The following is a 14,320-nucleotide window of genomic DNA, read 5'->3' on the forward strand; positions in this document are numbered from 1 at the left end:
GAACCTTCAGGGGACCATCTTTTACTTTCTTGGCTCTTCATAAAAATATGAGGATGATTTCCAACAGCAGGTCAGGGCACAATTACAGTGCTGCGGGGGCCTCTCCGGTTATAGTATTTGGATGGGCTGCCACAGCATCTGGCTCCAGGACATTGGTGCTTAGTGCTGGCTGGGAGAGGGATTTTTAAAATTCAATATGATCCATTGTGAACAATATTGAAGGGTGTGATATCTTCTAACAGCCTTGGTTTGCTAATGCTGCTGCTTTTAATGTTCCGAATCAGTACCTCAATGAAAAGGATCGCTATCTGTTTGAAAGGGCATTTGCTAAGTGATGTACAGGTACTTATGAACAGTAATTATCTGCATAATTCTCCATTCTTCAATATACCATCTATCAATAAGTCACTGAGTGGAAATGACGGATTTGTACATGTTTTAGTCATCTGAGATCCTGCAATCATTTACACGCAGATCTCAATCCTTATTTGTTATAAAATGAGGTTGTAGACATAAACATTCCCAAACATATATTGTTATGCATTGCAGGTATTATTTATTAAATGACTACCTATAAGAGTGGTGAAAGATCTGATATAGTTCAAACCTGTAGAGCATACCATTGTGAACATAGTTGTGTACAGGACCAAGAAAGACCATAATCAATCCACAACCAGAACAGATAAGGGAAGTAAGAATAGGGGAATGTCTAGGCAATAGCGATCACAACATAATAAGGTTTAAGCTAAAGATTGAGAAGGACATAAGTAAGGCAATGACCAAAGTTAGGGGGGAAACTGATTTTAAGGGGATGAGAATGGAATTAGGGAAAATAAACTGGAAAAATTTACTGACAAACAAAGAAATAGGACAGCAGGGGGAAACATATTTAAAACGGTGATCAAGAGAGTCCAGGGGAATTATATCCCACTAAATAGCAGAAACAAATTAGCCAATAGTTACATACCATGAATGAATAAAGGGAAAGATTGAAAGTCAAGAAAAAAACAACAAGTACATAGTCAAGAATGGAAAAGATGACCAAGGGAAATATGAACAGATTAAGAAAGAAGTAAAAAAAAAACTGGGAAAGCAAAGAAAAACGACAACATCAAATTATCAAAGAACATTAAAAAAAATTGTAAATATTTCACAAATACGTAAATAACAAACAAAAAAATCAGGATAGGGATAGGACCACTAAAGGATATACACGATAAGCTCACAGGAAATGGCAGAATTATTAAATAATTACTTTGCCTCATTATTTACCAGAGAGTAACATGGTGGACATGACATTAGAAGAAGAGATCGAAAAAGATGTAAAGACATAGAAAGGGAGGAGATAATTAATAAACTAATCAAACTTAGAGAGGATAAAACCCCTGGGGGCCGAAATTGCCCCCCGCCCTAAATGGAGCGCACGCACCACGTTTCCATGGTTTTTACCACAGCTGTGGTTGAGGTCACCTCTTGAGCGAAATTCCGCTCTGTTGTTTTTTTTAATTTGGATCCGGAAGTCGCTCTTAATGGAGGTGGTGACTACATGAGAGGGGCGGATATGTGGTGGTGACAACACCTGGGGGGCGGAAGTTGGGGGTGGTGCGGAGTGACTGCCGCGATGATGTCATCACGGTGCCACATCACCATGGCTCTCCCCTTCACTTAAAGGGGAGAGCCTTCGCGATTTTAAAACTTCGGCCCACTGGGCTGCCAGGGAGGGTTTTGGCCGGGCCAGTGGCCTGGCACTCAAGAGGAGGTGCCAGGCTGCCTGTTGGCGGCCCGGCCGAACCCAGGGGCATAATTGTCAGGCCGACATGGCAACTGGCCGACAAAAAACAATATGGCGGCAGCGGCAGTGTGCCCTCCCCTTTAAGGGACGCTCCACCACCCTTGCAGAAGGCCACAGTCTCACTGGACCACCGGGAAAAAACAGGTTTAGACACCACCGGGAAGCCGAAGATTTTCAGAGGGGAATGTTACCGTCGGAGTTGAGGGGGTGTACGGCGGTAGATCAGCAGTGTGCACGGTGATGACGCACTTAAGACGGATTGGCAGCAGCAGAGAGGTAAGGGGGGGATTGGGGCACTGCTAGGAAAACTCGGAAGGGCAATTGGGCTATCAATGGCCATTCCACAAAAAGTCGGCGGCCACTGTTGTTCACCAATTACAGAAATGATTTGGACTTGGGAATCGGAAGTACAATTTCAAAATTTGCGAACGACACCAAATTGGGGGTATAACTAATACAGAGGAGGACTATGACAAAATATAAGAAGACATTAAGGCGCCTAAATTGCCCTCCGCCTGGAACGGGGCGCACCTACCGTTTCTTAGGTGCTCTGTCCACCCCAATGCATGGGGCGGCCATTCCACCGATTTTCAGCTCTTTGGCTTATGTTTCCAGTCGGAGCGGTGTTAGTGTGGGGACAGGGGCGGAAGTGCGGTTGGGTCAGAGTAGCTGCCATTAGTGGGGCGGAAGAGTGGCCGACCCTCCAAGTCATCAGCGCTGCGCTGATGACGTCATCGCCGTGGCGCGTCACAACGTCCCTCCCCTTCAGTTAAAGGAGAGGGCCGCTGCAAACTCTGCAGCCACCTTAATGGCAAACACTGGTGTTGTGTATGGAGAAAGAGTCAGACTGAACCCTGTGAGCTCAAAGTAAAGTGTGACCGTAGTCTTTTATTTCAGGTCTCCAGAGTGCCTCTCCAACCTGTGAAACCTCCTTAAATACCTGTGCTCCCAATGGATTATGGGATCCCTTGGGATGGCAGGGGATGAGCCCTCTGGTGGCTGTACAGAGTAAATACAAGTTTACATATGTAACAACTGGGTCATCAGGTAGGGTTTCGGCCGGGCCAGCAGCCTGGCACCCAAGACGGGGAAGGAGGCTGCCTATTGGCAGCCCCACCTATCCGGTGGGCTTAATTGTCGGCCCGACCTGGCAGTTGGCCGACAATAAAAAATAAAATGGAGTCGCCGGTAGCGTCACCTCCCCTTTAAGAGTGACCGCGCCGCCCAGCTACAATCAGGAAAAGCTGTCGAGTGGCTCTACTCCCGAGGGCCAATTTCGGAAAGGGGGTCACCGCCGGTCGGTAATGGGTCAGCACGTGCACGAAACAGCGGGAAAAAATGCGGGGCAGTCCGCGGGCCTTATGGAAAGGGGCAATTTCAGCCCCTAATAAACTTGCAGAATGAGCACATAATTGGTAAATGAACTTCAATGTAGATAAATATGTGAGGTGGTACATTTTGGTCAAAAGAATAAGGAGGCCACATATTATCTAAAGTAGAGGAGCAGAGGGATCTGGGGATAGAGATACACAAATCATTAAAAGTAGTAATGCAGGTTAATAAGGCCATAAAAAAGAAAACAAAGCACTGGAGTTCATTTCTATTGAATTAAAAAGTTACTTTAAACTTGGTATAGAACCTGGGTTAGACCACACTTGGTGTATTGTGAACAGTCCTGGTTTCCATATTATAAAAGGGATATCGAGGCACTGGAGAAGGGTATAACTCCAGTAAATATGTTTTGCACCAGAAGGAAAGATTGTACAGGCTGAGGCTCTTTTCTCTAGAAAAGAGAAGTTTGAGGGCAGACCATTCCAAACATTCACCACCCTCTGTGAAATAATTCCATCTGATCTGTCCATTCACCTTCATTCTTCTGGGCTTCATTCCACACCCCCCCACTGTCATTCTTTGGACCATGGTGAACAGTTTCTCACTGATATCATGTGATTTGTCTAACAGGTATTTTTCTGAGTTTCGGATAGCCACAGAAGGTGTGCTGTCCAGCTGTCTTTTGGGTTGAGTTGCAGAATTTTATGCCCCATTTTCATTCCATTCAATTTATTTCTCTTTGAATACCTGTTTTAAATAATTCTATCTCTAAATCTGTACAGGAGTGCATAACTCTCATCTTTCTTTAGAACAAAGGCAAATGGAATGAATGGCTTGGCTTTACATAACAGATTGTTTTGTGTGTCTTGGGTGAAAGCTGGAACTGCAGCGTTAGGTATAACAGATCGGTTTACAGATAAGAAGGCATCCATCTGTATATTGCTGGCCTTGAGAGAGTACAGAAGCAAGCTACAGTGATGATTCTGGGTATTAAGTAATTATGTTATCAAAAAAAAGGTTGAGGAAGTCACTTTGGGCGAGATTTTCCAAAAACTCCGCCAGTGCGGATTGCTGCCGAAATACCGATAAGATTTCAAAATTACCGCTGGCGAAAAATTACGTTTTAAACAAAGGAAAAAATTCCGCCCGGCGAGAAAAAAATGGACCTGACACCCTGATTCTTGGCGGAAAATAGAAACTTGGGCGGTTCTTAAACAAAATAGGCAGTAATTACTAAAATTTACACTGAGGCTGCGGGTTGGGCCTCGGAGAAAACACAAAAAAATACAAAAATCAGAAAACAATCTCGGGACCCTATTCAGCTTAATCACTAAGAGAATTTTAAAATAATTCTTAAAAATCCTTTAACTTGCCATTAAGAGAACGCGAGAGAGAGAGAGAGGGGGAAGGCGAGAGAGAGAAGGCGAGAGAGAAAAGGCAAGAGAGAGAGAGAGAGAGAGAGAGATAACGAGAGAGAGCAGGTGAGAGAGAGAGAGCGAGAGTGAGAGAAGGTGAGAGAGAGAGGGGCTACTTACCTACCGCCCAGCTCCCTCTGCTTCTCGTGGGCATTTTTTTTTCTACTTACCTACAGGTCACCGCTGATTCAAAAATCGGGTGATGGTGGTCTGTGGATGGTGCACTCCGATGGTCCGCTCCCCAGCGGTAATTTGAAACTGCCGGCGGAACTCTTTGTGGAAATTTTCGCTGACCCGGTTTTCGCCCAAAACCACCAATACCGCCAAGAAACCGGGCGGCGATGCCATGGAAAATCCAGCCCTTTATTTTCTTTAGAATCATGAGGGACGTCAAGGTGATACAACTGAGGTTTTCAAAGTTATGAAAAAGATTAACAAAATCGCTTTGACAAATGGTTCACCATAGTGAAGGTTTCATACACCTGAAGACACAAGTTAACAATGAAGAAGTTAACATTAAGAAGGCAAGTCAGGTGATTTTTTATTATGCAAAGAGTAATAGAGTTGTGGAATATTTTACCATGGGGAGGCAATTTTTCAGAGAGAAGGAATTGAGGGATAAGATGAGAAGGCAGGTCTGTCAAAAAGGAACAAGCTTATTGGGCCTAATATGTAACAGGAATTTTATGCAGCACAGCAGACTGATATTTTAAAGATTCATTGTGAATGTTTGGACTGCAAAATAAGAATAATTTATTGTGTAAAACTTGGTCCATAAGGCCTCTTGCATCCATTGAAACAATTCGAATGTCAAGTGATTTCTGCTAAACTCCTCTTTCTCCCACACTTCTTCTTTCACTTTGTCTCCAGCAGTTTCTTCTCTGTCTCTTTACTCTCTAACTTCAGCATCTTTCTCTCTGCTTTCAGTTGGCTAATTTCACAGTTTTTACCGTAGCCTATTTTAACTGCAGCACTTTGGCTTTATTCTTTTGTTTTTATTTGGGGTTTGGGCAACACTGTAAACGTTGTTGTGTTTATTATCCAACACTGGTTGTCTTGAGGACATTGAAGCCTCGATTTTAACCCCCGCACCCACCAAGAATGGGGCGCTTGGGGGGTCAAAATGCCAGCAGCATGGTGCTCATGCTGCCCACAAACCCTGCGCCATTTTAACAGGTGTCTTTTGGGCAACGTGCAAGGCCCTCATCCCAGGTAGATGTGCTCACCCCAAGTTAAAATTGTAGCTTAAGAGGCAACTATATAGGCCGCGATTTCCCCTACTGAGGCGGGTGACTTCAGGGGTGCATTCGAACCCCACTCCTGGCTCCATGTCTGCTTTCCCAACAATATTCTCCTGATTGGGCTTGTTGAGCCTGCCCTGCAAGGTTCCCGGGCCAATTAAAAGGAAGCGGGTCTGATGATGTCATTTGATGACGTGTCATCAGCTGATTTCCTTAAAGGGACCATGTCTACATTCATTTTGACGGTTGTGCTGTCAGTGTTCTGCAGCATTAAGGTGCTGCAAACACTGACTAGCACTGCACAGAGGTGCACAGCTGCACACAGGCTCTCCCATGACTCCATCCATATGCTTATGGAGGGAGTCACAGGATGCAGGGAGGTTCTATTCCTTCCAATAGGTGGAAGAGGCCTGTCCAGGACACCAACGCATATTGCACAGGAGGGCACAAGCAGAGATGTTGTCAGGTGGATCTGGATGCAGTGGCGCAAACCTTTCAATGATCTCAGTAGAAACATTACAGTAAAGCCACATGCAACACCATCCTGCTGTGCCACTCATCACATCCCCATCACTCTGCCTTCATTATCATACTCCTGCACATCATTACTCACACCAACTGACCTTGCACCTCCATTCATCCCTCTCTCTCTCGATCTGCATTGTCACTTCCCCATCTCACTGGCCATCCCTCACATTCATCCTCATCCTACAGCAATCATAACAACTAAGAACACACAAATGTAGGCACTTGGGTGTTTTAGTCAATGTTCATGTAAAGTTTCTGTTAATGTCAAACATTGAAACCTTTATTTTCAACACATTGCCTTCTTGGACAGATTTGTGTGTTCCTTGGGAAGTGGCATAGTGAGTTGTAGTGAATGGGGAGACATAACAGTAGCCCCCACCATGGTGATGAGTGTGAAAGGAATGGCTTGGGCATTGTAGGGATGCTTTATGGTCTTAGTATGGGGTGGTGCCAGCCTGGCACATCATGTACAAGCCAGGGTGTACAGCCCTGTGTCCTGTGCAGCATCAGGTGATCATGGTGAAGGTTGGTGCTGTTGTTGGTGCTGCTGGTGAGCCTGGTGACGTTGGTGTTGGGGCTGATTATGGTGGGATTCTGAGGACCAAGGTAAGATTTTTTTCAAGGGCACCGATGCTGCTGGAATAGATAGCAGCTGAATTTGAGATGACAAAAGCGATCTGTCAGTGGTGAGAGAGTTTGCTCCAAGGAGGTGTCACTGGATAAAGAGTTTACTCCAAACACTTCCAACCTTTCTAATGCAGCAAAGTGTATTCCAAATCATGAAGGGCTCCACCTTATAACATTGGAGAGTGAACAGCTGTGAAATGGTAGCTTTTATACCACTTTTGTAGCTGTCACCTTTTCAAACCAATGGAGAGCCATTGAAAACCTGACCTACTTATCTGACGTGCTCCCCGAGCGATGGGAACCTCGTAAAAAATGTTGGAAAAATGGTTAGTAGGTGTTAAAATGCTGTTCAACTACCTTTAAACGCTCTCTTAACTATTTCAATTGGCTCACTTGCTGCGTAATGCCGGGTCTGTAAGCACAGGTAGACCTGGCACATGGGAAACATACACGGAGGCGGGTTCAGAGCAGGTAACCGCCCCGCTGTCAATCTTTAAGATTCTGACAGCGGACCTGCCTTCGAACCTGCCCTCTGAGCGCTGGAAAAATCCAGCGGACAGTGTGGTACTGGGGTCACATGTAGGCAAGTCTGGGTAAGGATGGTAAGTTCCTTCCCTGAAAGGCATTAGCAAATCAGATTGGTTTGTATCGCAATCCATTAAATTCCACGGTCATTATTTGTGATGCTAGACCACAAATTAAATTTAACAACTTGCCCTGGTGGGATTTGAATCTGGATTATTAGTCCAGTACCATAACCAGTGCATTATCTTCTTCTTGCCCATCCAGTTCATTATAGCACCTGCTTATTGGCCATTTCACCCATTCCCAGTGTTACGTTCAGAATAACCCTGAGACTGTTGTAAGCTCAAACCATTGTGACCTTGGTATCTTTAATCTAACTCCAGCAGCATGATGGATTGCCTTTTATACCTGCTTGCCCCAGGGTGCACAGGTGACCCATAGGTCTCCCACAAGTGTGCCCCCTAGTGGCAAGTCTTACACATTGGCGAGGTTTGCATACCCAGGTTCCAGATTCGCATTGCCTAGCCTTACTTCTCTGGCCAAAACATTCCTGAGTTGCCAGAAAAGATTATCACTGAGGAACTTGAACCTTTAATCTCAGTAGTCCCACACATTGCCGCTCCAGGTCAGTATTTAATTTGGTAACTGCATGACTGAATCAGAGGCAGACACTGCTGTAGGTGATGGCTACAGGGCTGTAATCCCTATCAAATTGTGTGATTTGCAATCTTGTGGCAAATCCTCTCTCCACATGTCTTAAACCTGTTTGATGGGACAGCTAAGGAATTATTCTGCCTCAACAACTCAAATCTATATAAAGTCAAAGTCCATCCTAAACTTGAAAACTATTCCAATATCTGAGTGGGAGAGGGGATTCTTCCAACACCTCTCTCACTCACTCCTTGACATGATACAACACAAATACTTGCTGTCTGATAGGTGATTTATCACCTTTAACCTCTCTGTGCCTCTACTGCAATCTTTCTTGTCCCCTATTTTATCAACACTACTGTGGTCATTGGTTCTCTGAAATGTCTTTTTACCCTCCAAATATGTCATGTTAAAACCTGCTAAATTAAAATCATGATTCATCGCCTTTGCTAACTCATTCTTTCCTAGGACCTGAAACTCCTTATCTCCCTTACATTTCCTTTATTCCTGTAATTCTATGCTTTTTAAACCCAAGATTTGTGTCACTTAAATACTACTTTTTGACTCCTGCTGATTTGAACCTTGGTGGTATCATGCCTTGGCCTTTCATCCAGTTTTCTCATTAAAAAAGATGTTGCAGGATGCCATTCAAACTTTGGACTGTAACCTTATGTTAAGGCAAGTATGCTGAAGTGGATTTATGAACATATTATGCAACATGGATTGAACATTGAATACATAAAGATGCTTATCCTGGCACTAAGGTTTGATGTTATTTGTTTAGTAAATATTTTGTTGTATTTATGGAATAGTTCAAGTGAGCTAAACTGGATTTAAAATCACACAACAGAAAATAAAGATGTAGAATTAGGAGCAATGTCTCTAGTTGGCTGTCAGATGACAGTTTCTAGTTCGTTCATTCATTCTTTCTTCCAAAGGACCTAATTAATATTCATAAAGGTTATGCACATCAAAATACATCTATGAGAAAAGGAGTTATTTTTATTCTAAGCTGTGCTTTAATGAAAGGATAGATATTAAAATTTAAACAAAAATTGTGAGCAATGTTAACCAGAATGCCAAGTTCGACCTTTAGTTAGTTACTCTGTGCCATTCAAAATAAGACTTTTCAAGGTCCATTGTATGAATATCTATTGTAGTGCTGACATTGTGCCATTTTATTTTCCTTTTTATTAACATTCAGAAGCTTAGGTAAAGAGCCAAGGGGCAAGTACAGGACGTCAATAGAGATTTTAAAAAGATTGAAAAGGTGAGATCCTCGTTGTGAGTAAAGTCACAATTTAATTTGTCATACAGACAAGAAGGTCCTGGAGTTGATTTCTGCTCTATGCTGTGGTACTTGATCTCAGCTAGGCAGCAGTTAAGGAGTATTATAAGCCTCAATGCCTCTGGGTTATGACGGGGATAATCAGCCACAGTTGCAAAACAATGATCACTGATGGAAAATACATGTTTTGGTCAAGTTCTGTTGAAAATAGCCTGCTCACACTCACTCTCCAGGCTCACGTATAAAAACGGTCAATTGGGTAAAGTACTGGTAGGTTGACGGCAGCCACAGAGTCATATTCCAGCAAGTAGTGTCGTCAGGACAGAAGGGAAGAAAGTTGGGGAAGAAAGTTGTAGACAAGATAAGTTGAGATTTGGCAATGGAGGAGGTAGGGAAGAGTAAGGAACTTCAGAGAAAGTACAAGATAGGAGACAGTGTGATCAATCTTGTTTCAATGCAGTGAGGAGGAATAATGTGCAGGATCATATATTTTGAACTTGGAGGTATTGTGTTCCTAACACAGATGAGGCTGCACAGAGGGCGGTTAAAGTAACAGTGACCTCAGTCTTTAGTAAGACACTCCAGAGTGAGGAACAGGCCTTAGGGGCCGGCTTATATACAGTGCTCCCAAGGGATGCTGGGATTCCTTGGGACTTCCCTGGAGCTGAGCTCTCTGGTGGCGGAACATGGGAGTGCATGCTTTACAAATACACAACATCACTCCACCCGCAAAGTCAAAGTGAAAACTATTTACAAGGTGAGATGGTCGGGAGCCTTTCTTTCCCTGGTGGACCGCCTCGGTACAAATGTCTGTTCTGGTGTGTTGGCTGTGCCCTCGCTGGGCTGGCGTGTTGTTGGCCCTGCAGGGCTGCTAGGTGAGCCTGGCCTTGCTGGGCTGTTGGGCGTGATGGGTTCGATTTCCTGGTCCGGCGTGGTGTCGTTGATCTGGTGTGTGTTGTGGGCTTGAAAAAGGTGGTGTCTGCTGTGGGTTGTTCAGGGCAGTCTGTGAACTGCAGCCTCGTTTGGTCCAGGTGCTTTCTGCAAATTTGTCCATTGTCTAGTTTGACTACAAACACCCTATTCCCTTCTTTAACTATCACCGTGCCCGCAATCACTTGGGACCATGTTCATAGTTTAGCACATACACAGGGTCATTCAGATCAATTTCCCGTGACACAGTGGCGCGACCATCATTTACATTTTGTTGCTGCCGCCTGCTCTCTACCTGATAATGCAGGTTGGGGTAAACCAGCGAGAGTCTGGTTTTAAGTGTCTTTTTCATGAGTAGCTCAGCCGGGGGCAACCCTGTGAGCGAGTGGGGTCTCGTGCGGTAGCTGAGCAATACTCGGGATAGGCGGGTTTGGAGTGAGTCTTCTGTGACTCGTTTAAGGCTCTGTTTGATGGTTTGTACTGCCCGCTCTGCCTGCCATTGGAGGCTGGTTTAAACGGGGTCGAGGTGACATGTTTGATCCCATTGCGGGTCATGAATTCTTTAAATTCGACACTGGTGAAACTTGGCCCGTTGTCACTGGCCAGTATGTCAGGCAGGCCATGGGTGGCAAACATGGCCCTCAGACTTTCAATGGTGGCGATGGCGGTGCTTCCCGACATTATTTCACGTTCAATCCATTTTGAAAAATCATCCACCACCACCAGGAACGTTTTACCGAGAAACGGGCCCGCATAGTCGACATGGATCCTCGACCATGGTCTGGAGGGCCAGGACCACAAACTTAGTGGTGTCTCTCTGGGCGCGTTGCTCAACTGAGCACATGCGCTGCATTGCAGTACACAGGACTCCAAGTCAGAGTCGATACCAGGCCACTACACGTGGGATCTGGCTATTGCTTTCATCATTACTATACCCGGGTGTGTGCTGTGGAGATCCGAGATGAACGTCTCCCTGCCCTTTTTTGCTAGCACTACGCAGTTACCCCACAACAGGCAGTCTGCCTGAATGGACAGCTCATCCTTTTGCCGCTGGAATGGCTTGATTGGCTCTTGCATTTCAATGCTCCCATGCAGTAAAAGGTTTTTTACTAGGGACAGCAGAGGATCTTGGCTGGTCCAAGTCCTAATCTGGCAGGCTGTGACAGGTGATTTATCATTTTCAAACACTTCATGACCATCAACAAGTCTGCGGGCTGCGCCACCATCAACGAGTTTGCAGGCTGCCCCATTTCCACCCCCGTGGTGGGCAATGGTAGCCGACTGAGAGCATCCGCACAGTTCTCGATGCCTGGCCTGTGGCGGATGGTATAGTTATACGTTGATAGCGTGACTGCCCACCTTTGTATGCGGGCTGAGGCATTAGTATTTATCCCCTTGTTTTCAGCGAACAGGGATGTGAGGGGCTTGTGATCGGTTTCCAGCTCAAATTTGAGGCCAATCAGGTACTGATGCATTTTCTTTACCCTGAACACACATGCTAATGCCTCTTTCTCAATCATGCTGTAGGCCCTCTCAGCCTTAGACAAGCTCCTGGAAGCATAGGTGACAGGTTGCAACTTCCCCGCAACGTTAGCTTGTTGTAATACACACCCGACTCCGTACGACGACGCGTCACATGCTAGCACAAGTCTTTTACATGGGTTATACAATACAAGCAGCTTGTTGGAGCATAAAATGTTTCTGGCTTTCTTAAAAGCAATTACTTGTTTTTTTCCCCATACCCAGTTCTCACCTTTGCGCAATAACACATGTAGGGGCTCTAAAAGGGTGCTTAACTCCGGTAGGAAGTTACCAAAATCGTTGAGGAGTCCCAGGAACGACCGCAGCTCCATGACGTTCTGTGGCCTGGGCGCGTTCCTGATAGCCTCTGTCTTGGCGTCTATGGGCTGAATGCGGTCCACCGCGATCTTTCTCCCCAAAAACTCCACTTCTGTTGCCATGAAGACGCATTTCGACCTCTTCAGCCGCAGCCCTACGCGATCCAGTTACTTGAGGACCTCCTCCAGGTTTTGTAGGTGCTCGGCAGTGTCCCGACCCGTGATCAATATGTCGTCCTGAAAGACCACTGTGTGTGGTACCGACTTTAGTAGGCTCTCCATGTTTCTCTGGAAGATCGTTGCAGCCGACCGAATTCCAAACGGGCATCTGTTGTAGATGAACAGTCCCTTGTGTGTGTTGATGCAGGTGAGGCCCTTCAAAGACTCCTCCAGCTCCTGCGTCATGTAGGCCGAAGTCAGGTCGAGCTTGGTGAACATCTTGCCTCCTGCCAGCGTCGCAAATAGCTTGTCTGCCATAAGTAACGGGTATTGGTCCTGTAGCGAGAAACGATTAATAGTTACTTTATAATCGCCGCAAATCCTGACCGTGCCATCACTTTTGCGTACTGGAACAATCGGGCTGGCCCACTCGCTGAATTCCACTGAGGAGATGATGCCCTCGCTTTGCAGCCTGTCCAGCTCGATTTCCACTCTCTCCCTCATCATGTGAGGTACCGCTCGCGCATTGTGGTGAATGGGTCGTGCCTCTGGGACCAAGTGGATCCGCACCTTCGCCCCGGAAAAGTTTCCAATGCCTGGCTCAAAAAGGGAAGGAAATTTGTTGAGAACCTGGGTACATGAGGCCTCATCGACATGTGATAGCGCTCGTATGTCATCCCAGTTCCAGCGGATTTTGCCCAGCCAGTTCCTTCCGAGCAGTGTGGGGCCATCGTCTGGGACAATCCAGAGTGGCAGTTCGTGCACTGTGCCCTCGTAGGTGACCTTGACCATGACGCTGCCCAGGACGTTGATAAGCTCTTTGGTGTTCATTCTCAGTTTTGTGTGGATGGGGCTCAGGGCTGGTCTGAATGCCTTGTTGCACCACAGTCTCTCAAACATCTCTTTACTCATGATGGATTGGCTAGCGCCAGTGTCCAGTTCCATGGCTACGGGTAAGCCATTCAATTTTACGTTTAGCATTATAAGTGGACATTTCGTCTCAAATGTGTGCACTCTGTGTACTTCAGCATCTGCCTCCTCTCTCTGAGGCTCGAAATTGCTTTGATCCACCATGGACCGATCTTCCTCTGCCACGTGGTGGTTAGCAGGTTTTGCAGAGCTTGCAGCTCATTTGCAAGCTTGCTGGAGGTGCCCCATTGTTCCACAGCTCTTGCAAACATACCCTTTGAAGCGGCATGAATAGGTTGAATGGAAGCCTCCACAACGCCAACAAGGTGTGAATTGCCTTGCATTCATCCTTTGTTGGGGACTCTGAGTCATTTGGGTCACCTGAGGCCTGCTGGCAGTTGCAGACTTGTGGGTCCTGTCCTGTACATTTCTGCTCGCAAACACAGTTCCAGTTAATTTATGAACATTGCTAGCACTTGTGTGCTGAGAGATTTGTTTGGGTTTATCACTGGTGGACATAAACGCCTGTGCTATCACAATGGCCTTACTGAGGGTCAGTGTCTCTACAGTCAAAAGTTTTCGTAGGATGGCCTCGTGGCCAATGCCCAGTACAAAAATGTCTCTGAGCATCTGCTCCAGGTAGCCATCAAACTCACATTGTCCTGCAAGTCGCCTTAGCTCGGCGATGTAGTTCGCCACTTCCTGACCTTCAGATCGCTGGCACGTGTAGAACTGATACCTCGCCATCAGCACGCTGTCCCTCGGGTTAAGATGCTCCCGAACCAGTGTACACAGCTCCTCATATGACTTATCTGTGGGTTTCACCGGAGCCAGAAGATTTTTCATCAGGCTGCAGGTCGGTGCCCCGCAGACTGTGAAGAGACCGCTCTCCTTTTTGCAGTGCTTCCTTCTCCGTCCAGCCCGTTGGCTACAAAGTACTGGTCTAGCCGTTCGACATAGGCTTCCCTAGTCCTCACCCTCAGAGAACTTCTCCAGGATGCCCACAGTTTTCTGCATCTTTGCGTTGGAATTGTATACTCGTCGCCAGTTATTGTGTTCCTAACACAGATGAGGCTGCACACAGG

Source organism: Pristiophorus japonicus, chromosome 18 (genome assembly GCF_044704955.1).
Source record: "Pristiophorus japonicus isolate sPriJap1 chromosome 18, sPriJap1.hap1, whole genome shotgun sequence".
NCBI classification, from domain to species: Eukaryota; Metazoa; Chordata; class Chondrichthyes; family Pristiophoridae; genus Pristiophorus; species Pristiophorus japonicus.